Source organism: Cherax quadricarinatus, chromosome 29 (genome assembly GCF_038502225.1).
Source record: "Cherax quadricarinatus isolate ZL_2023a chromosome 29, ASM3850222v1, whole genome shotgun sequence".
NCBI lineage: Eukaryota > Metazoa > Arthropoda > Malacostraca > Decapoda > Parastacidae > Cherax > Cherax quadricarinatus.
The window spans coordinates 34,679,479-34,703,425 of NC_091320.1; the positions used below are offsets into that span (position 1 = coordinate 34,679,479).

General features: G+C 44.9%; 1 protein-coding gene across 14 annotated transcripts in view; it reads right to left on the reverse strand.

The window, feature by feature from the left end:
* Window positions 1–23,947, reverse strand: part of tty (tweety) — a 305,681-nt gene that overhangs the window by 147,690 nt on the left and 134,044 nt on the right. For 12 of the 14 annotated variants that reach the window (XR_011392576.1, XM_070089723.1, XM_070089721.1 and 9 more), the window contains one exon: window positions 9,222–9,405. The exons of 1 other annotated variant lie outside the window; for it this stretch is intronic. The gene's annotated coding sequence lies outside the window, so the exon portion shown is untranslated. Of the gene's footprint in view, window positions 1–5,616; window positions 5,789–9,221; window positions 9,406–23,947 lie in introns of those variants that run through there. One more of the 14 variants, XM_070089713.1, reaches the window with a different exon arrangement.

A 23,947-nucleotide genomic window follows, 5' to 3' on the forward strand; every position in this document is an offset into this window, starting at 1 on the left:
TATCAACATTAACACCACTATCAACATTAACACCACTATCAATATTAAAACCACTATCAACATTAACACCACTATCAACATTAACACCACTATCAATATTAAAACCACTATCAACATTAACACCACTATCAACATTAACACCACTATCAACATTAACACCACTATCAACATTAACACCACTATCAACATTAAAACCACTATCAACATTAACACCACTATCAACATTAACACCACTATCAACATTAACACCACTATCAATATTAAAACCACTATCAACATTAACACCACTATCAACATTAACACCACTATCAACATTAACACCACTATCAACATTAACACCACTATCAACATTAACACCACTATCAACATTAACACCACTATCACTACCCGCACCATCCACAATGTTGACAGTGGTATTACTGATGACTATGTAGAATGCGAGACTCAGCAGAAAAACTTCGCCTTGAGGAACAGAAGTTTTCTCTGTGGCAGTCTATGATTTCACTCGAGTTCGTTTTGGTAGATAAATTAAAATTCTATCTGCCCACTTTTCCGGTTATTCATTTTTTTACGTTTTTTCTTTTGTGATGATCACATCTGTCGAAGCCTTTTGCAGTGTATATACACTGCATCAGTATTTTGTGTGTCTTCTACCGTATCTAAGACCATGTCTTAATGGTCCAGCAACTGTTGATACATTAACGATGTGCAATACCATCAGGCTGATTGTGTGCAACATTTAAATACGGAGGTTTTACATTCAACTGAAGAAACTGGCTACGTAGAAGAGAAATTTAAAGAATACTCAAGTGATGAACGTGTGTGTTATTTATCTATTCATATCTTAAATTTCCGCTACACGCGCACACTCACGTCTAGAGAAGAAATGTTTCCGGGAAACTTGCCTCGTTGTATACATTCTATGTTGTCTTTCCAAGGCTGAGTCTTGTTTATAATTCTAGAGGAGTGCTATTTTGTCTCATCTGAGCACGTGACCTCTCATACAATCTTCAATCATCAGCCTCTCCTGCTGTCAACTTCCGACTGTCTTTCCATCCCCCACCCCACCCCCGTCTTTCTCTCTCTCTCTCTCTATCTCTAATACTGATATTTTCCTCCTTTTTCCTTACAAACTCAAGAGTTCCGTAGAATAACGAGTCATAGTAGCGTAAATGGAAGACATCACAAATATCTCGGCACTTAAGAATAGAAACGTCATCGTAAGTTTTCCCCCTCTAAGTGCCGGGTTGTGTTTGATCAAGTGTTTTATACTGCTTCACACGTGGACCTGGTAAGGTTCGTCAAGACATGTGTTTCCTGACGCGGGTCTTGGTCATATGATGACCCGCATCTGGAGCTTTTGGTCATCTGACCAAGGCCTTCCACTGGCTTACCCTTCCACCCCTTTAAAAAATTATGTTTATAATTATAATCATTGAAGTTTTATGGACCAGGAAAACCACAAGTTAGTTCAAGTTCTTGGATAATGTGTCTCTTGGCTTACCTGTGTTTTATTCACTGATTTATTTTCTCTCCCTCATGAAGGATGAGGAAATGAACAGAAAACAGCAGAACTTATATTTATTACTTCTAACTTTAGAAATATTAAGTATATCTCACTGTCTTACCAAGCTGTACCAACACCCATGAGAAGGGGATGTGGGGGGGGGATAAAAAGCTCTCTGTCTAAACTGATCCGTGTAACAAAAAAAAAAAAATAGCTGGTATACGCTGAGACACACCTCTTGGTGTGTGTATATATATGACAGGACACATTTTAGTCGTGGGATCATTTCAGCTACCAAAAGGTCTCATGTCTTATCAACATGTCGGTACTGATACCGTTCCTCACCAAGATAACCGTGTTCCCACGCTGACCAAATGTAAACACAAACTCTGACAATGGTTATTATCAGCTAGGACGTGAAGGAAAGGGTAAAAAAAAAAAAGTCCAAGGCAGGTATCACGAGACTCAGCATAGAGTGTCAGGAAAATGAAACTGTACTAATAACAAAGCTCGTTTACATGCGACCACCAGTTATCTCAGAGGGAGATAATCTAAGAGTGAATATGTTCAGTATTTCTTGTTTATTCACGGTTCAGGCCATAAATTTATTCAAACCCACTTACATGAACCTTCATATACAAATCTATATACAAGCACCTACTGACACCTCTGCACATGCAGGGACAACACACACACACACACACACACACACACACACACACACACACACACACACACACACACACACACACACACACACGAGGAGAGGTTAAGGGAAATCAACCTGACGACACTGGAGGACAGGAGAGATAGGGGGGACATGATAACGACATACAAAATACTGAGAGGAATTGACAAGGTGGACAAAGACAGGATGTTCCAGAGATTGGACACAGTAACAAGGGGACACAGTTGGAAGTTGAAGACACAGATGAATCACAGGGATGTTAGGAAGTATTTCTTCAGCCACAGAGTAGTCAGTAAGTGGAATAGTTTGGGAAGCGATGTAGTGGAGGCAGGATCCATACATAGCTTTAAGCAGAGGTATGATAAAGCTCACGGCTCAGGGAGAGTGACCTAGTAGCGATCAGTGAAGAGGCGGGGCCAGGAGCTCGGACTCGACCCCCGCAACCTCAACTAGGTGAGTACAACTAGGCGAGTACACACACACACACACACACACACACACACACACACACACACACACACACACTCACTCACTCTCACACACACACACACTCACTCTCACACACACACACTCTCACACACACACACACACACACACACACACACACACACACACACACACACACACACACACACACAACATCCTGCAGCACCCCCACCTTGCACCCACGGTGATAGAGGATCCTGGATCAACAGCTCGGGGGTCAGGGGTCAGGAGCAGAGGGGGTTAACCACAGTTCATGAATGGACCCTCGACCACACACTGAATGAATGAGTCGATGGTCTCTGCAGTTTTACGACTGGTGCTCATGGGTGTACCCTCCCGCCCGCTCTTCTATACAGTACACTTGTAACCCTACACTCTCTTCAAGGTTCTGTATATGTATAATCACGGGAACGGGCTAAGCTTATATGGGTCATACAGCTCCTGGGGAACGGGATGTAACTAAACTTTTACCATGGTGATGGGGCTTACCTTGACGGACAACTCTGTGTCAACATAAATCACAACACACAGGAACACCAATGGAAATAAGTCACTAGGTAATCTACACATATGCTGCTATGATAATTTATGTAATTTTATTTATATGTATCTGTACCTGAATAAATTTACTAACCGGCACACAGAATGTATTGTTCCAGTCACGGTATTGTGCCTCTTTTATGCTTAATAAATCACAATACAGTGACTAGAATAACACAAAGTGGAGAAGAAACGTCGCAATTGTGCAGGTACAAACGGTTCAGAAATGGTCATGACAACACAGAGTGAAGAGGTTAGAGGCACAGAGCTGTGGTAATACACACACAAGAGGTACAGTCAAGTTGAACAAAGGTTAAGTTTGGAGAAGGTAAGCACTCGCTACAATACTCACCAACACCTGAGAAGCTGTGTCAATGTTGTGTGTGTGTGTGTGTGTGTGTGTGTGTGTGTGTGTGTGTGTGTGTGTGTGTGTGTGTGTGTTTGCTTGTTTTATACAGATCAATTTTACAAGTTAAGAGCTGTCATCCTCCCTTAGTTCATTTCAAAGCCCAGTCCTATCTAAGGCATACAACTTCCCTTCCCCCAGGATGCCACCCACAACAGTCGACTAACACTCAGGTACCTACTTTATGTTTTCCACCCAGGCCAGGGAGACGTAAGCCACGTATTTTTGTAAGCTCATTAATTTTTAATCCACTAATTTTAACAACCTGCTAATTTTAACTAACCCGCTAATTTTAACAACCCGTCAATGTTCAATAAGCCATCAGATGGTTAATACTGAGCTCTCCTAACAACTCCCCGAGGTCCTGGTAGGCCCCCGGGTGCTCGAAGAAGCAATCAACAGAAAGGCCTGGTCCCGGACCTGGCCTGGCAGCATTACTAGGAAAACTCTCGAAATATGTCACTGGTAAATCACAGGTAAATATTTGTACACGCCATTTAAGCTGAGAAAATGCTGCCAGCAGACAAAACATGCAAAAGACATGGATGCGTTAGGAGGGAGGTAGTGGGAGTTAAACTCCACAAATGGAAGCGTCGTGTCACAACAAAACCACAGTGAACAGTGGTTAACATCACGCAAGTCCACTTCAAGATTTTAAAATTCAATTTTCGATTTCCCTCACAATTTAAGCTCCTGACGAAGTACTGGTGACAGTGTAAAAGGCCCTGAGCTGTTATTCAACCCTCTTTCCCCTTTGTTGCTTTGTGATTTAACGGCTGGTTTGCGATTGTTTGTACGGTCATACGTGGATATGACAGAGCTGGTACCACGAGTTGGATCACAAGACCCACAAGCCTAACTAGGTAAGTATAGGTATACAATTATAATCATAAATATACAATTATAACTAGGTGAGCGTAACCAGGTGAATATAATGAATACAGCACAAATACAGAGGCCTTTTACGAGTTGCTACTGACGTCGGGGGTCCTCCCCAACCCTTGACCTCTTATTGACTCTCTCACCTTACTCTCACCTCCTCCTCCTCCTACTTGTCTTTCTTTTGCTCCTTTCACTGGGGTGAGCATACGACTCTCAATTGCTAGATCCCGGGTCCGATTCCCTGACACGAAGAAACATATGGGCAAGTTTAATTACGTTTCCTGTTGCCCTTGACCACCTGGTACTGAAAATAGGAACCTGTCTGCTAGCTCATTGTTGTGTGTAGCATCCAGGGGGGAAAAACAATGTTAAAAACTTCCAGATTTGCTGCGTGTAAGAAACTCTAGGTCTGCTGGGTGTTAAAAAACTCAGGTCTGCTGGATGTATTCTAGTGTTATATACAGGGTGTGTGTGTATACATAATGATAAAGAAAAAATGTATCTCTCACTTTGAATTCTCCCACTCCCAAACCACTCACCAGCACGTAAGTTAAATGTGAGAAACCTGGGAGCGATAATATTACAAAGTTTCACGTTCACTGTGCACAACAATGTTGTTATTGCAACTGCAAGAGAAATAATTGGTTGGATAACTAGAACTTTCGAAACAAGCAATACTAAGCCAATGAAGATACTCATCAGCTCACTCATTCTCTCTAGGCTGGAACACTGCTGTGTGCTAACTACCCCTTTCAACACAGATGAAACTGATGAGGTGGATAATGTACAGAGAACCTTCACAGTTCTCGCAAACTCAGTCAAGCGCCTAAATTACTGGGAGCACTTAGTCCCTCTTGCATACTCCTTAGAACGTAGGCGAGAAAGGTACATCATAATCTACACCTGCAAGATAATGGAGGAATTTATGCCAAACCTGCACACTGAAATAACTATACATAAATAAAAGATGGTTGGAAAACGGTTCAGGATACCTCCAATGAAAAGCCGGGGAGCGATGGGTACAGTAAGTGTACTCAATAAGTGTTAAGGAACCGCGACTCAACACACTCCCGTCATGCATATGGGGGATCGCTAACAAACTCTTACCTGTCTTCAAGAGGGAGCCCGACAGATTCCTCAAAACAGTTCCTCATCAACCGCGTTGTGGTGCATTCGTTGGACTGAGGCTGCGTACACTAACAGCTTGATCGATCAGGCCAGCAAACAGGAGGCCTGGTCTGGGACTGGGCCGCGGGGGTAATGAGCTCTGAAAGAGACTCCAGCCTCCCAATGATCACTTCCTTGTGTAAGCTCTCCTTCCATCTCCCATCCTGCATTTTCACTTCTCAAGCATTTTTATCTCGTTCTTATCCTCCCTACTTCCTTCCCCCCATCACCCCCTCTCCCTCCCTTCCTTCTTCCCTCTTGCCCATCCGCTGAACCTCCCGCGCTCGCCTGCTCGTAATATCCAAGTGATAATAACTCCAACTCTACCGGACAGAAACCTTTGAAGTTGTCTTAGCTACTAAGCCCACACTGGAATACTTGACGATTCCCTGTCTAGTATGGACCGGTAGCCCTCTTGCAGTCTTCTCCATTCTTATGTTTTTTTAAGTTCTTATCCTCATCACCCTAATCAAGTTTCCCAGCTCAGGCTGACTCATTTCATTACCTAGTGTATGTAACCCATCTTGCGTGATGGAATATGACAGGGGAAACATAGCTAGCGTTTGTTCCCACTATGTAACAATCATACAGAGTAGGGGAGCAGCACGCTGCTGCTCCCCTACTGCAGGGTAAACACCGGGTAAGAGAGGAGTGGTGAAGAATTAGATACACGTGCAACATCTGGGTTTCTTTATTTATAGACGTTTCGCCACTCAGTGGCTTTATCAATACAAGGACATAATGTGAAGAATGCACAACTATACACAAAAGATTGATGAGGTTATCGGTCCCTCAGCCTCGGAGTTGGTGAAGAGTACCGTAGTCTTGAGGAATCTTTCAAAACTACGGCGCTCTTCACCAACTCCAAGACTGAGGGACTGATTACTTCATGTTTTGTATATAATTCTACATTCTTCATATTATGTCCTTGTATTGATAAAGCCACTGGATGGCGAAACGTCTACAAATAAAGATACCCCAGATGTTGCACTTGTATCTAATTCTTCATCATGTCGGTACTGTATACTATTCATGTACAAAGAGAGTGGATATAAATAACTAGAGAAAAACGACAGCATTAAATAGCGCGTGAGAGAAGCATGAACACAATTTGCAGGACAAGGTCTGAGTCAGTGTATCGACAAAGGTCTACTTCGACTTGAAAAAGCTCTACTTCGACTTGACAAAGCTCTAGACTAGAGTGCAACGCTGTCACAACAAAAGCTCATTCTGCAGCTCGTGCCTTTGTCTTACAGAGAAAGAAGAGCTGTGGTGGGCCAACACTGCTGACGCCTCGTCGCCAGCTCTACCTTATGTAAACAACGCCAGGAAAAGTTAATTTTTACACCAGCCGCAACGAGACGTTCTTTGTGCACGCCTTTATTGTTTGACCACTCTCCATCCCTGACTTTGTTCCTCCTCACGCATCTTACTCTCCTTTCCTCTTCTCACATCCTTCTCTCTTCCTCCTTCCATCCTCTCGCATCTTTTCCTCCTTCCCTTCTCTCATATCCCTTTTCTACTTTCATACATCCTTTTTTCTGTATATACCTCTATTACCTATTAAATTTGTTATTTTTCATCCTTCACCTCCCTCCTCCGCCGATACTACTATTATTACTAGTACTACTCTTACTAATATTACTACTATTACTACTACTACTACTACTACTACTACTACTACTACTACTACTACTACTACTACTACTACCATATTTCCCTGGCTCTGAGTCTCGGACAGCTGACGTAATTATTTCTCTGGGATCAAAGGAAGTGTCCAGGGATTAAATGGATCAGCAGCAGCAGCAACAACAACTGTAGCAGCAGCAGAAGCAGTTTTCCCCATAAGACATATACCCTTCAGATTGTTGGGAGAAGCAGGAACCAGACTTAACTTTACTAGTGCTTCTCATTCTCCTTTTATTTTTTTCCCTTATCCTTCTCATCCCTTTTGTCTCCTCTTCCTCCTTATCATCCTGCTGCTGCTTCCTCCGTCGTGAAGCCCCAGATAACTCTCAAACAATCTTCCTCTGAAGGTTTCCGCAGGATCACACAGGCGCCTCACAAGTGACGACCAAAGTTAAATTCCCCAATTACATTTTTTCTCCCGAATCCTTAAGACAATGATATTATTCTTGCAAGGAGGAGGAGGTGGAGACAGAGGAGGAGGAGAAGGAAGAGGAGGAATAAGCGACTGAGGTGGGGGAGATGGTGATAAAGGTGGCAGGTGATGACTGAGGAACATTAAGAGGCGCGTGAGTTCCCCTGTTTTCTAATTTTATTTTTGTCCTATAATCTACCTCGTCCATAATTACTATCGCATTTACTTGGTCTGCTTTCGTATGGTGAAGTCTAAGATCTTTCCTTAATTCATGGTATAACCTAACAAATCTTTGAGAACAGTTGTGTTGCAGAGATCTGAGCAAAGGTCAGACCTCTGCAACACAATTGTCCTCAAAGATTAGTTAAGTTATACCATGAATTAAGGAAAGATCTTAGACTTCACCATACGAAAGCAGACCAAGTAAATGCGATAGTAATTATGGACAAGGTAGATTATAGGACAAAAATAACATATTAGAAAACAGGGAAACTGACGTGCCCATTAAGGAGGTGGGTGGTGCAGGAGGTGGGTGGTGCAGGAGGTGGGTGGTGCAGGAGGTGGGTGGTGCAGGAGGTGGGTGGTGCAGGAGGTGGGTGGTGCAGGAGGTGGGTGGTGCAGGAGGTGGGTGGTGCAGGAGGTGGAAATGTTTTAGTTGTGAGAAGTATCTCATAGGTTAGAGGTTAAGACAGTTCATCAACTTTTGCAGTCTGTTCCCTTCTTCCCTCCTTCGTTCCTTCCCTCCCTCCCTTCTTCCCTCCTTCGTTCCTTCCCTCCCTCCCTTCTTCCCTCCTTCGTTCCTTCCCTCCCTCCCTTCTTCCCTCCGTCGTTCAGTCGATCCCTCCCTTCTTCCCTCCTTCGTTCCTTCCCTCCCTCCCTTCTTCCCTCCTTCGTTCCTTCCCTCCCTCCCTTCTTCCCTCCTTCCCGGCTACATCCTAATAAACAAAGATTCATAAAAGTCTAGCACTGTAGTCGGAAGCCCAGCTTGAAGCTTATTAATTAAAACTTGATACGAACGACACAGGCTGCAGAGAAGCTTTTATCGGGACACATGTCTTTGTAAAGAGCTTTATTAAGTCATCGCTTCACAAAGCTCCACACACTGACACTTTCTTCTCAATAAAAGCTTCTTGTGCAGGTCAGCCTTTTCTTCAATTTTCTCGGCTGTAAACCATTCGGATTCAGTTCAAACTTTATTATCCCGCTGACCAACCGGCATAGTCGTTCACCCGCCCCGACCGACCACCTGCCTTGGTCGTTCACCCGCCCCGACCGACCACCTGCCTTGGTCGTTCACCCGCCCCGACCGACCACCCACCTCAAACTCCTTCTGAATTTCGCCATTCTTCTTAGTACAGGACTGATGAAGCCACTGTGTGGCGAAACGTTTCCTCACTAAAGATACCCAAGTGAAGCACATGTGTAATTAATCAACTATAGTTACCTCCTGTGTGAGAGCTGGGGTGGCACCTGCAGCCAGGTGCACGACAGATGATGACTCGAGGACCGGTGGGTGCAGGACAGGTCACACCACAGGTGACCTCGGGGTGCCGGGTCACGTGTGCAGGTGTACGACAGGTGTACACTCAGATGACCCCGGGGAGCCGGCTGTGGTTCCGGCTACCAACCTGTAGCACAGAGGAGAGAGAATTATAACAATGTGTAGCACACAGAGAAGAGATCAGACACTGTGTAACACACAGAGGTCAGACACTGTAACACACAGAGGTCAGACACTGTGTAACACACAGAGGTCAGACACTGTGTAACACACAGAGGTCAGACACTGTGTAACACACAGAGGTCAGACACTGTGTAACACACAGAGGTCAGACACTGTGTAACACACAAAGGTCAGACACTGTGTAACACACAAAGGTCAGACACTGTGTAACACACAAAGGTCAGACACTGTGTAACACACATAGGTCAGACACTGTGTAACACACATAGGTCAGACACTGTGTAACACACAGAGGTCAGACACTAACACACAGAGGTCAGACACCGTGTAACACACAGAGGTCAGACACTGTGTAACACACAGAGGTCAGACACTGTGTAACACACAGAGGTCAGACACTGTGTAACACACAGAGGTCAGACACTGTGTAACACACACAGGTCACTGTAACACACACAGGTCAGACACTGTGTAACACACACAGGTCACTGTAACACAGAGGTCAGACACTGTGTAACACGCAAAGGTCAGACACTGTAACACACAAAGGTCAGACACTGTGTAACACACAAAGGTCAGACACTGTGTAACACACAGAGGTCAGACACTGTGTAACACACAGAGGTCAGACACTGTGTAACACACAGAGGTCAGACACTGTGTAACACACAGAGGTCAGACACTGTGTAACACAGAGGTCAGACACTGTGTAACACACAGAGGTCAGACACTGTAACACACAGAGGTCAGACACTGTGTAACACACAGAGGTCAGACACTGTGTAACACACAGAGGTCAGACACTGTGTAACACACAGAGGTCAGACACTGTGTAACACACACAGGTCACTGTAACACACACAGGTCAGACACTGTGTAACACACACAGGTCACTGTAACACAGAGGTCAGACACTGTGTAACACGCAAAGGTCAGACACTGTGTAACACACAAAGGTCAGACACTGTGTAACACACAAAGGTCAGACACTGTGTAACACACAGAGGTCAGACACTGTGTAACACACAGAGGTCAGACACTGTGTAACACACAGAGGTCAGACACTGTGTAACACACAGAGGTCAGACACTGTGTAACACAGAGGTCAGACACTGTGTAACACACAGAGGTCAGACACTGTAACACACAGAGGTCAGACACTGTGTAACACACAGAGGTCAGACACTGTGTAACACACAGAGGTCAGACACTGTGTAACACACAGAGGTCAGACACTGTGTAACACACAGAGGTCAGACTGTGTAACACACAGAGGTCAGACACTAACACACACAGGTCACTGTAACACACACAGGTCAGACACTGTAACACACACAGGTCAGACACTGTGTAACACACAGAGGTCAGACACTGTGTAACACACACAGGTCAGACACTGTGTAACACACAGAGGTCAGACACTGTAACACACACAGGTCAGACACTGTGTAACACACAGAGGTCAGACACTGTAAGACATAGAGGTCAGACACTGTAACACACAGAGGTCAGACACTGTGTAACACACAGAGGTCAGACACTAACACACAGAGGTCAGACACTGTAACACACAGAGGTCAGACACTGTAACACACACAGGTCAGACACTGTAACACACAGAGGTCACTGTGTAACACACAGAGGTCAGACACTGTGTAACACACACAGGTCAGACACTGTGTAACACACAGGTCAGACACTGTAACACACAGAGGTTAGACACTGTAACACATAGAAGTCAGACACTGTAACACACAGAGGTCAGACACTGTGTAACACACAGAGGTCAGACACTGTAAGACATAGAGGTCAGACACTGTAACACACACAGGTCAGACACTGTGTAACACACAGAGGTCAGACACTGTAAGACATAGAGGTCAGACACTGTAACACACAGAGGTCAGACACTGTGTAACACACAGAGGTCAGACACTAACACACAGAGGTCAGACACTGTAACACACAGAGGTCAGACACTGTAACACACACAGGTCAGACACTGTAACACACAGAGGTCAGACACTGTGTAACACACAGAGGTCAGACACTGTGTAACACACACAGGTCAGACACTGTAACACACACAGGTCAGACACTGTAACACACACAGGTCAGACACTGTAACACACAGAGGTCAGACACTGTGTAACACACAGAGGTCAGACACTGTAACACACACAGATCAGACACTGTAATACACACACGTCAACCACTGTGTAACACACACAGGTCACTGTGTAACACACAGAGGTCAGACACTGTGTAACACGCACAGGTCAGACACTGTGTAACACACACAGGTCACTGTGTAACACAGAGGTCAGACACTGTGTAACACAGAGGTCAGACACTGTGTAACACGCACAGGTCACTGTGTAACACACAGAGGTCAGACACTGTAACACACACAGGTCAGACACTGTGTAATACACACACGTCAGACACTGTGTAACACACAGGTCAGACACTGTGTAACACACAGGTCAGACACTGTAACACACAGGTCAGACACTGTGTAACACACAGGTCAGACACTGTGTAACACACACAGGTCAGACACTGTGTAACACACATTAAAGAGGGTTACACTGTGTAATGTAGTTACACATACATTACCTGCAGTACATACAGTGTTGAGAAAGCCAGCATGATCGAGGTGGCAGGACGTGAGACTGAAAAAGGGAACGAGGGAGAAAACAATGAAGGAGAGAACGATGAGGGAGGGAGGGAGCGGCTAACAAGGAGTGAAGAGACAAAAAGTAATGGTAATAAGTATGTAAATTACCCCCCCTCCCCCCACGACACGAGGCACCACTTCGTTCACACACAAAAGGTATTTTGACTTTATAACAATAAACTTTTAGTTAAAACATTTTAATGTTAGCGGTAAGCAGAAAACAGTCCGAAAAAATTTTAAATTATCAATTTCGATTAAAAGTGTAATAATCTAAATACTTAGCTAAAAAATGAAGTTTGTCAGCTAAAGCCTCCAACTACTTCGGAAAAAATCCATCTACTCTATTTTTTCGTAAGAAAAATGTGCAGAAAGGGAGAGTGGTGAGGCAAAGGTGCGAGCAAATAAGTGGCAAGGGTGATGGAGGAGTAACAAGTAGGCAGGCAGTTCCTACTCATGACTCACGAAATCGTAATGACATGATTGCAAACAAGCCACGGTACGGGTAGGATTCGGACTCATGGCAAGTGAGTCGTAAAACTCCAGGCCAGTGCGTAAACCACTGGGCCAGCTGGCTACAATAAGATTCATTCAACTAGGTGTATATTTATATACCATAGGAAGGTTAGCATAGGTCCCTCAGTGGGTCCCAAGCTAACCTCCCTATGATGTACAAATATACCAACACCTCCCTATGATATATAAATATACCAACATCTCCCTATGATGTATAAATATACCAACATCTCCCTATGATGTATAAATATACCAACATCTCCCTATGATGTATAAATATACTAACACCTCCCTATGATGTATAAATATACTAACACCTCCCTATGATGTATAAATATACCAACATCTCCCTATGATGTATAAATATACCAACATCTCCCTATGATGTATAAATATACTAACACCTCCCTATGATGTATAAATATACTAACACCTCCCTATGATGTATAAATATACTAACACCTCCCTATGATGTATAAATATACTAACACCTCCCTATGATGTATAAATATACCAACATCTCCCTATGATGTATAAATATACTAACACCTCCCTATGATGTATAAATATACTAACACCTCCCTATGATGTATAAATATACCAACATCTCCCTATGATGTATAAATATACCAACATCTCCCTATGATGTATAAATATACCAACATCTCCCTATGATGTATAAATATACTAACACCTCCCTATGATGTATAAATATACTAACACCTCCCTATGATGTATAAATATACTAACACCTCCCTATGATGTATAAATATACTAACACCTCCCTATGATGTATAAATATACCAACATCTCCCTATGATGTATAAATATACTAACACCTCCCTATGATGTATAAATATACCAACATCTCCCTATGATGTATAAATATACTAACACCTCCCTATGATGTATAAATATACTAACACCTCCCTATGATGTATAAATATACTAACACCTCCCTATGATGTATAAATATACCAACATCTCCCTATGATGTATAAATATACTAACACCTCCCTATGATGTATAAATATACTAACACCTCCCTATGATGTATAAATATACCAACATCTCCCTATGATGTATAAATATACCAACATCTCCCTATGATGTATAAATATACTAACACCTCCCTATGATGTATAAATATACCAACACCTCCCTATGATGTATAAATATACCAACACCTCCCTATGATGTATAAATATACTAACACCTCCCTATGATGTATAAATATACCAACACCTCCCTATGATGTATAAATATACTAACACCTCCCTATGATGTATAAATATACACACACAATCCATCAATCTTGAAAAGACTAATGGACTGATTACATCGACGCCAGGCTGAGGGACTGATTACCTCTAACTCCTTCTGATCTTCGCCATTCTTCTTTGTACAGGACTGATGAAGCCACTGTGTGGCGAAACGTTTCCGCAATAAAGATACCCAAGTGTTGCACATGTGTGTAATCCACTCCAGGATTATCAAGACTGAGGGAGTTAAAACCACCTTACAAGACTGAGTGAGTGTGACCTGCACCAGGTATATACATACTCCCTGACATCTATTACAATCACTCACATATCTGAAAAGACACCCTTGACATTATCAGGTAGAGCTGGTGCCCACCTATAAATGTTAAATGCTACCCTGGAGAGCCTTACCCTGGAGAGTGCTACCCAAGGGAGTACTTCACGAGCACTTAACCCACCTTCAACATTAAAGGTAACATTAAAGAAAAAATCCACTAACATTACCACCAAACCACCACCAGACCGCACGCACTCACGCGCACACACACACACACACACACACACACACACACACACACACACACACACACACACACACACACACACACACACTTTAATGGATCAGAGAATACCTGACAGGGAGGCAACAACGAGTCATGGTACGTGATGAGGTATCACAGTGGGCACCTGTGACGAGCGGGGTCCCACAGGGGTCGGTCCTAGGACCAGTGCGATTTTTTGTATATGTGAATGACATGATGGAAGGGATAGACTCAGAGGTGTACCTGTTCGCAGATGATGTGAAATTAATGAGGAGAATTAAATCAGATGAGGATCAGGCAGGCCTTCAAAGAGACCTGGACAGGCTGGACACCTGGTCCAGCAACTGGTTTCTCAAATTCAACTCTGCCAAATGTAAAGTCATGAAGATTGGAGAAGAGCAAATAACACCGCAGAGTATAGATTAGGTGGCCAACGACTGCAATCCTCGCTCAAGGAGAAAGATCTTGGCGTGAGTATAACACCGAACACGTCTTCGGAAGAACACAACCAGATAACTGCTGCAGCATATGGGCGCCTGGCAAACCTGAGATTAACATTCCGATACCTAGGTAAGGAATCTTTCAAGACACTGTACACCGTGTACGTCAGGCCCATACTGGAGTATGCAGCACCAGTTTGGAACCCGCACCGGCTCAAGCACGTTAAGAAATTAGAGAAAGTGCAAAGGTTTGCGACAAGGTTAGTTCCAGAGTTAAGGGGAATGTCCTATGAAGAAAGGTTGAGGGAAATCGGCCTGACGACACTGGAGGACAGGAGGGATAGGGGAGAAATGATAACGACATACAAAATACTGCGTGGAATACAAAGGTGGACAGAGACAAGATGTTCCAGAGAGGGGACACAGAAACAAGGGGTCACTCTTGGAAGCTGAAGACTCAGATGAGCCACAGGGATGTTAGGAAGCATATCTTCAGTCATAGAGTGGTCAGGAAGTGGAACAGGCTGGCGAGCGATGTAGTGGAGGCAGAAACCATACATAGCTTGAAGACGAGGTATGATAAAGCTCATGGAGCAGGGAGAGAGAGAACCTAGTAACGTTCAGTGAAGAGGTGGGGCCAGGAGCTGAGTCTCGACCCCTGAAACTACAATCAGGTGAGTACAATTAGGTGAGGTGAGTACACACACACACACACACACACACACACACACCCAGCTTAAAGTGAGAGTTGTGGCAGGTTAATGTGAAACATACGTGGTAGACAGTAACGTGAAACAGAGGTGGTAGATGGTAGACAGCAATGTGAAGCATAGGTGGAAGATAGTAGACAATGTGAAACAGATGGTAGACAGCATTGTCCAACAGGTGGTAGACGGCAGACAGCAATGTGAAGCATAGGTGGTAGTTGGTAGACAGCAATGTGAAACATAGTAGATAATAGACAGTAACTATCCATGGAGGTATTATCCTCCTGTCAAGTGAAAGGGAGTTCTGCAGTTATGGGGAAAGCGATAAGCCCGTGAGGGTCACACAGCGCCTGAGTAACGGGAAGCAATTAAATTTAATCCAAGGAAGGGGCATGTCAAGGACAATTTCTTGGATCAAGAGCCCCTGGTGGACATTAAAGCAGCCTTCCTTGAGAGAGAACCATCACTACCTTATACAGTGCCACAATTTTAAATATACATCTATGAATAAACGTTTATTATTATTATTATTATTATTATTATTATTATTATTATTATTATTATTATCAAGACGATGGATGAAGGTTGGGATGTTCATGACCTCTCACCACCAGTGCCATTGCTCGTCAACTTCTCGCCTGCACACTAACGACCCAACAAGCAGTTTGGTGGTTCAAGCCTCATTTGATCCCTTCCACCTTCCCAAGAACCAACAACCCGGAAAATCTTCCCCCCTAACTACCTGGTAACTCCACTCTCCCCCGTCTTTACCCAGAGACCTCGCTTCCCCTTCAAATCACAAAAATCTAAATTCTTATTTCTTTGTGTAGTATACAAACTGTAGCTTGCGTGTAATAAGGCGTTGTTAAAAACAGAGAAAGCCACTAGCATGCATGAGCAGCTTTAGCCTGGTGGCTAAAGCTCCCGCTTCACACACGGAGGGCCCGGGTTCGATTCCCGGCGGGTGGAAACATTCGACACAGTTTCCTTACACCTGTTGTCCTGTTCACCTAGCAGCAAATAGGTACTTGGGTGTTAGTCGACTAGTGTGAGTCGCATCCTGGGGGACAAGATTAAGGACCCCAATGGAAATAAATTAGACAGTCCTCGATGACGCACTGACTTTCTTGGGTTATCCTGGGTGGCTAACCCTCCGGGGTTAAAAATCCGAACGAAATCTTATATTATCTTAAAACTAGACATTGATTATGGAGTTTATAAAATCGACAAGTAAATAAAGAAGGTCCCCCCCCCTTTGTTGTGTAACATGAGAGGGGAAGAAATTTTGTTACCCTGTGTAGCTATCATACAGAACAGCGTAGCAGCACACTGCTGATGTGTTTGTCAATGTTGCTATTACACGGCAGGCAGGCACCTGGAGGATGTTACACGGTAGGTAGGTACCTGGAGGATGTTACACGGTAGTTAGGTACCTGGAGGATGTTACACGGTAGTTAGGTACCTGGAGGATGTTACACGGTAGGTAGGTACCTGGAGGATGTTACACGGTAGGTAGGTACCTGGAGGATGTTACACGGTAGTTAGGTACCTGGAGGATGTTACACGGTAGTTAGGTACCTGGAGGATGTTACACGGTAATTAGGTACCTGGAGGATGTTACACGGTAGTTAGGTACCTGGAGGATGTTACACGGCAGTTAGGTACCTGGAGGATGTTACACGGCAGTTAGGTACATGGAGGATGTTACACGGTAGGCAGCTACCTGGAGGATGTTACACGGTAGGCAGCTACCTGGAGGATGTTACACGGTAGTTAGGTACCTGGAGGATGTTACACGGCAGTTAGGTACCTGGAGGATGTTACACGGCAGTTAGGTACCTGGAGGATGTTACACGGTAGTTAGGTACCTGGAGGATGTTACACGGTAGTTAGGTACCTGGAGGATGTTACACGGTAGTTAGGTACCTGGAGGATGTTACACGGTAGTTAGGTACATGGAGGATGTTACACGGTAGGCAGCTACCTGGAGGATGTTACACGGTAGGCAGCTACCTGGAGGATGTTACACGGTAGGCAGTTACCTGGAGGATGTTACACGATAGGTAGGTACCTGGAGGATGTTACACGATAGGTAGGTACCTGGAGGATGTTACACGGTAGGCAGCTACCTGGAGGATGTTACACGGTAGGCAGCTACCTGGAGGATGTTACACGGTAGGCAGCTACCTGGAGGATGTTACACGGTAGGCAGCTACCTGGAGGATGTTACACGGTAGGCAGCTACCTGGAGGATGTTACACGGTAGGCAGCTACCTGGAGGATGTTACACGATAGGTAGGTACCTGGAGGATGTTACACGATAGGTAGGTACCTGGAGGATGTTACACGATAGGTAGGTACCTGGAGGATGTTACACGGTAGGTAGGTATCTGGAGGATGTTACACGGTAGGCAACTACCTGGAGGATGTTACACGGTAGGTAGGTACCTGAAGGATGTTACACGGTAGGTAGGTACCTGGAGGATGTTACACGGTAGGTAGGTACCTGGAGGATGTTACACGGTAGGCAGCTACCTGGAGGATGTTACACGGTAGGTAGGTACCTGGAGGATGTTACACGGTAGGTAGGTACCTGGATGATGTTACACGCCAGGTAGGTACCTGGAGGATGTTACACGCCTGGTAGGTACCTGGAGGATGTTACACGCCTGGTAGGTACCTGGAGGATGTTACACGCCTGGTAGGTACCTGGAGGATGTTACACGCCTGGTAGGTACCTGGAGGATGTTACACGCCTGGTAGGTACCTGGAGGATGTTACACGCCAGGTAGGTACCTGGAGGATGTTACACGCCAGGTAGGTACCTGGAGGATGTTACACGCCAGGTAGGTACCTGGAGGATGTTACACGCCAGGTAGGTACCTGGAGGATGTTACACGCCAGGTAGGTACCTGGAGGATGTTACACGCCAGGTAAGTACCTGGAGGATGTTACACGCCAGGTAGGTACCTGGAGGATGTTACACGCCAGGTAGGTACCTGGAGGATGTTACACGCCAGGTAGGTACCTGGAGGATGTTACACGCCAGGTAGGTACCTGGAGGATGTTACACGCCAGGTAGGTACCTGGAGGATGTTACACGGTAGGTAGGTACCTGGAGGATATTACACGCCAGGTAGGTACCTGGAGGATGTTACACGCCAGGTAGGTACCTGGAGGATGTTACACGGTAGGCAGCTACCTGGAGGATGTTACACGCCTGGTAGGTACCTGGAGGATGTTACACGCCTGGTAGGTACCTGGAGGATGTTACACGCCAGGTAGATACCTGGAGGATACCCCTAGAGAGTGTTTTGAGGGGTCAACACCTCCGCGGCCCAGTCCCAAACCAAGCTTTCCAGTGGTCCACTTTGTTTGCCATGTTTATTTATACAGTGTAAGACGTGTTATCCTTAGTCAACTGTTATCCTCAGTTCACTGTTATCCTACCTCAGTTCACTGTTATCCTACCTCAGTTCACTGTTATCCTACCTCAGTTCACTGTTATCCTACCTCACTTCACTGTTATCCTACCTCACTTCACTGTTATCCTACCTCAGTTCACTGTTATCCTACCTCAGTTCACTGTTATCCTACCTCAGTTCACTGTTATCCTTCCTCAGTTCACTGTTATCCTACCTCAGTTCACTGTTATCCTACCTCAGTTCACTGTTATCCTTCCTCAGTTCACTGTTATCCTACCTCAGTTCACTGTTATCCTACCTCAGTTCACTGTTATCCTACCTCAGTTCACTGTTATCCTACCTCAGTTCACTGTTATCCTACCTCAGTTCACTGTTATCCTACCTCAGTTCACTGTTATCCTACCTCAGTTCACTATTATCCTACCTCAGTTCACTGTTATCCTACCTCAGTTCACTGTTATCCTACCTCAGTTCACTATTATCCTACCTCAGTTCACTGTTATCCTACCTCAGTTCACTGTTATCCTACCTCAGTTCACTGTTATCCTACCTCACTTCACCGTAATCCCCTCACACTTCACGCTTATTCTGTTATAAAACTAAGACATGCACTCAGGGAACCAACATACTGCAGGTCAACAGTGGTAGCAGATGTAAGGTGACTTGCTCATACGTCTCACGACGTTTTACCCGGGATTCGAACCCGGGTACTCTGGGTTGTAAACTGAACGCCGTGATTATTGAACTTCAGCTCGTATTAACGTATGACAACCCAGTATAACTGTCCCCTGTTCATTCAGCCCCCGTAACATTATCTTCCATCTCGTAGTCATTATTACTGATAAAAATAAATCTTATAATGCAATAAAATTTAATATTTACGAGGAGAATAGGTAGTAAGCCTATACAAGGCCCCGCCCCCCCCCCCATAAATAAAAGTTCCAGTAAGCGGGTTACATGACTCAAAAAAACAGGTGAGAGAAAAAAAACCTGGACAGTATCTAAACCAATACTACTTCTACTACCACTACTTCCACTACCAACATTACCTGTACCACTACTACTACCACCATTACCAGCATTACCTCTACCACTACTACCACCACCACTACCAGCATTACCTCTACCACTACTACCACCACCACTACCAGCATTACCTCTACCACTACTACCACCACCACCAGCATTACATCTACCACCACTACTACTACTACTACTGCTACTACTACTACCACCACCACCATCAGCATTGCCTCTACCACCACTACTAGCATTACCTCAAACACTACTTCACTTCCTCTCTCTCTGTCGCGTCCCTGTCCTCTTCTGCTATATATATACCTTCTCCCTCATCTTCGTGTGCTAGAGTGACTTATAAATGGACCAAGACGGACCGAAACATCAACACAAGCTTCTCTCTCTCTCTCTCTCTCTCTCTCTCTATATATATATATATATATATATATATATATATATATATATATATATATATATATATATATATATATATATATATGATGGATATAATGGTTATCTGTGTAAATATCAACACTATCAGAGTATCTCCACCGGGCTCTAGAGGGCCAAGACAAACAGCAGGACGTTTATTCCCACAATCCAGCACAGTAACAACAAACACCAGTGAAGCAGCACAAGCAGTCACTCCACCTCACAACTCGGGCAGTCATCACGGGCTCAAGGAACAACCTCTTGCAACGTAAACATCTGCACGTATCCTGAAGAAGACTCTCTTTTTCCGACAGATAAACCACTGCCACTTGCCCTCCCCGCGCCTACGCTTGCACAATATCCTAAGGAGTAGTGTGCTAGAGGGCAATAACCAGAGTGAACAAAGTCCCGTGAGCTCTCTGCTTCTATCCCCTCCACACCACTTAATTCTGACGTCAGCACTTGAGCGCCACCCCAGCCAACATTAACCATAATATGTATACATATTTCGCAAAACTCACTCCATTCAAGTTCCTCTATTTTTTTTTTTTTGCAATGAGGTCATGAATATGCAAAAGGTAAAGGGAAGATTTATGAATGAGCCGAGTGAAAATATTGGTGTTGCATTAATGTTTGTGTTGCGAGAACTCTCACTGGACTTGTTGCTGGCACGGATCAACACACAGGATGTGGAACAGGTTTATTATTAACTATTCCTGTGCACTCTTCAACAAGACATTAAACTCGGCTTCATGTTTTTCTTCGTTGTTCTCGACAGTACTACGTCCAAGACTGTTCAACAGCCTCCCACCGTGCATTAGGGGAATTACCAATAGGCCCCTGGCTGCCTTCAAGACGGAGCTGGATAGATATACTTAATAAAGTCGGTGCCGGATCAGCCGGGCTGTGGTTCGTACGTTGGACTACGTGCGGCCAGCAGTAACAGCCTGGTTGATCAGGCCCTGATCCACCGGGAGGCCTGGTCGTGGACCAGGCCGCGGGGGCGTTGATCCCCGGAAACCCTCCAGGTAGACTCCAGTTAGGCAGACGTCATTTGGATCGTACGTGTGAAGGGACGGGAAGGGGGGGGGGAGACAGAAGGTAGGGCTTGTATTGTTTTTCATAAAATACACATAAGAAGATAATCCACTAGTGTATATCGATAGAAAAATGTATATCCGAGACATATTTTGAAGCATTTAATTAAGATACAGTCTGTTGTAAGGCTTCTCTTGCAGTGATACCAAACAGTACCTCTCTCTCTGGTCCCACACTATTCAACATCGTACCAGAAGATATCAGCAACACTGCTGGAACAAGTGTAGAAGCCTTCAATAGGAAACTGGACAAGTATCTTCACCAGGTGCCTGATCAACCAGGCTGTGATGGATACGTGGGGCAGCGGGCCTCCAGCAGCAACAGCCTAGTTGACCAAGCAAGTACCAATCGAGCCTGGCCCATGGCCGGGCTCAGAGAGTAGAGAAGCTCTCGAAACTCTTCACAGGGATGTTAGGAAGTATTTCTTCAGTCATAGAGTTGACAGGAAGTGGAACAGTCTCTCAAGTGATGTAGTGGAGGCAGGAACCATACATAGCTTGAAGACGAGGCATGATAAAGCTCATGGAGCAGGGAGAGAGAGAACCTAGTAGCGTTCAGTAAAGAGGCGGGGGCAGGAGCCGAGTCTCGACCCCTGCAACTACAATTGAGTGCACACACACACACACACACACACACACACACACACACACACACACACACAATAAACCCTACACTCCACGGCGTCATAATAAAGTTTACATAATGAACGTGTTGTGCACAAGTCTACATGAGCGCTGCTGCGCGCACGCACAGTCTACGACCCCCCCATCACGCACGTAAATATTAACGTGGAATAAAATTTGTATATAAGGAGCTTGCCAACACTGAACACACAGCACACGTTAGCAAATTATTACCCCCGTTACTTTTACGTTAGTGGTGAGAGTAACGGTTACTGTGTGGTAAGCAAGACCAGTCTTTACTGTCAGACTGAACCATCTGACGCGCCACCTGCGTTCCCAGTAACACTTCCTCACTTCTTCTCTCTCAGTGAAGTACCAGCTGACTTTTTATACCAGCTGAGCTATAATTCTATCAGCTGGCTGACTCTTTCTCTCTCTCTCTCCGTGGAAGGGGGGGGGGGTTTACAAATTTCGAATCTCAGCTCCTGGTCGTTACTGGGTTCACAATCTTGTTTTTAACCAATTGTTGTTAAGGTCTAGTACAAATTTCGTCGTAAACCCAAAAGTTTACAACGGAATTTGGGAGTAAGACATGTGTACCAATTAGGTATCTTTACTTCCGAAGCGTTTCGCCTACACAGAAGGCTTCTTCAGTCGAACAGAGGTGATAAATACGGAGAGAGCAGAAGCAGAGGTGAGACAAAGACGATGTGATCAGCGCTAATTCGATGCTGGCGCCGCCTGTTGTGTATCATCTAAGTGAATTCTTGCTCAGATTACCGGAAACTGTTCCTAAGTTAAACAGTTTGGTGTATGTGGCTGAAATTATATAATTTGTATGGTCTTCTGATGATATATTTGGAGAAATGCTTACTCCAAGATCCTTCTTCTCATGGTCTGCAGTATATCTCCTCCTAGGCTGTATTTCGTGTGCGTCTGGATGCATGTGAGTGAGCGATCATTTTGATAAAGGTGTAGGAAAACAGCAGAAGCTTTCAGCAGGCGCCCTTGGTAGACAAAATGCAGGATAGCAGAGGTCTTCAGTTGGTGCCCTTGGTAGACAAAATGCAGGATAGCAGAGATCTTCAGTTGGTGCCCTTGGTCGACAAGATGCAAGATAGCAGAGGTCTTCAGTTGGTGCCCTTGGTCGACAAGACGCAAGATAGCAGAGGTCTTCAGTTGGTGCCCTTGGTCAACAAGATGCAAGATAGCAGAGGTCTTCAGTTGGTGCCCTTGGTCGACAAGATGCAGGATAGCAGAGGTCTTCAGTTGGTGCCCTTGGTCGACAAGACCCAAGATAGCAGAGGTCTTCAGTTGGTGCCCTTGGTCGACAAGATGCAAGATAGCAGAGGTCTTCAGTTGGTGCCCTTGGTCGACAAGATGCAAGATAGCAGAGGTCTTCAGTTGGTGCCCTTGGTCGACAAGATGCAAGATAGCAGAGGTCTTCAGTTGGTGCCCTTGGTCGACAAGATGCAAGATAGCAGAGGTCTTCAGTTGGTGCCCTTGGTCGACAAGATGCAAGATAGCAGAGGTCTTCAGTTGGTGCCCTTGGTCGACAAGATGCAAGATAGCAGAGGTCTTCAGTTGGTGCCCTTGGTCGACAAGATGCAGGATAGCAAAGGTCTTCAGTTGGTGCCCTTGGTCGACAAGATGCAAGATAGCAGAGGTCTTCATTGGTGCCCTTGGTCGACAAGACGCAAGATAGCAGAGGTCTTCAGTTGGTGCCCTTGGTCGACAAGATGCAAGA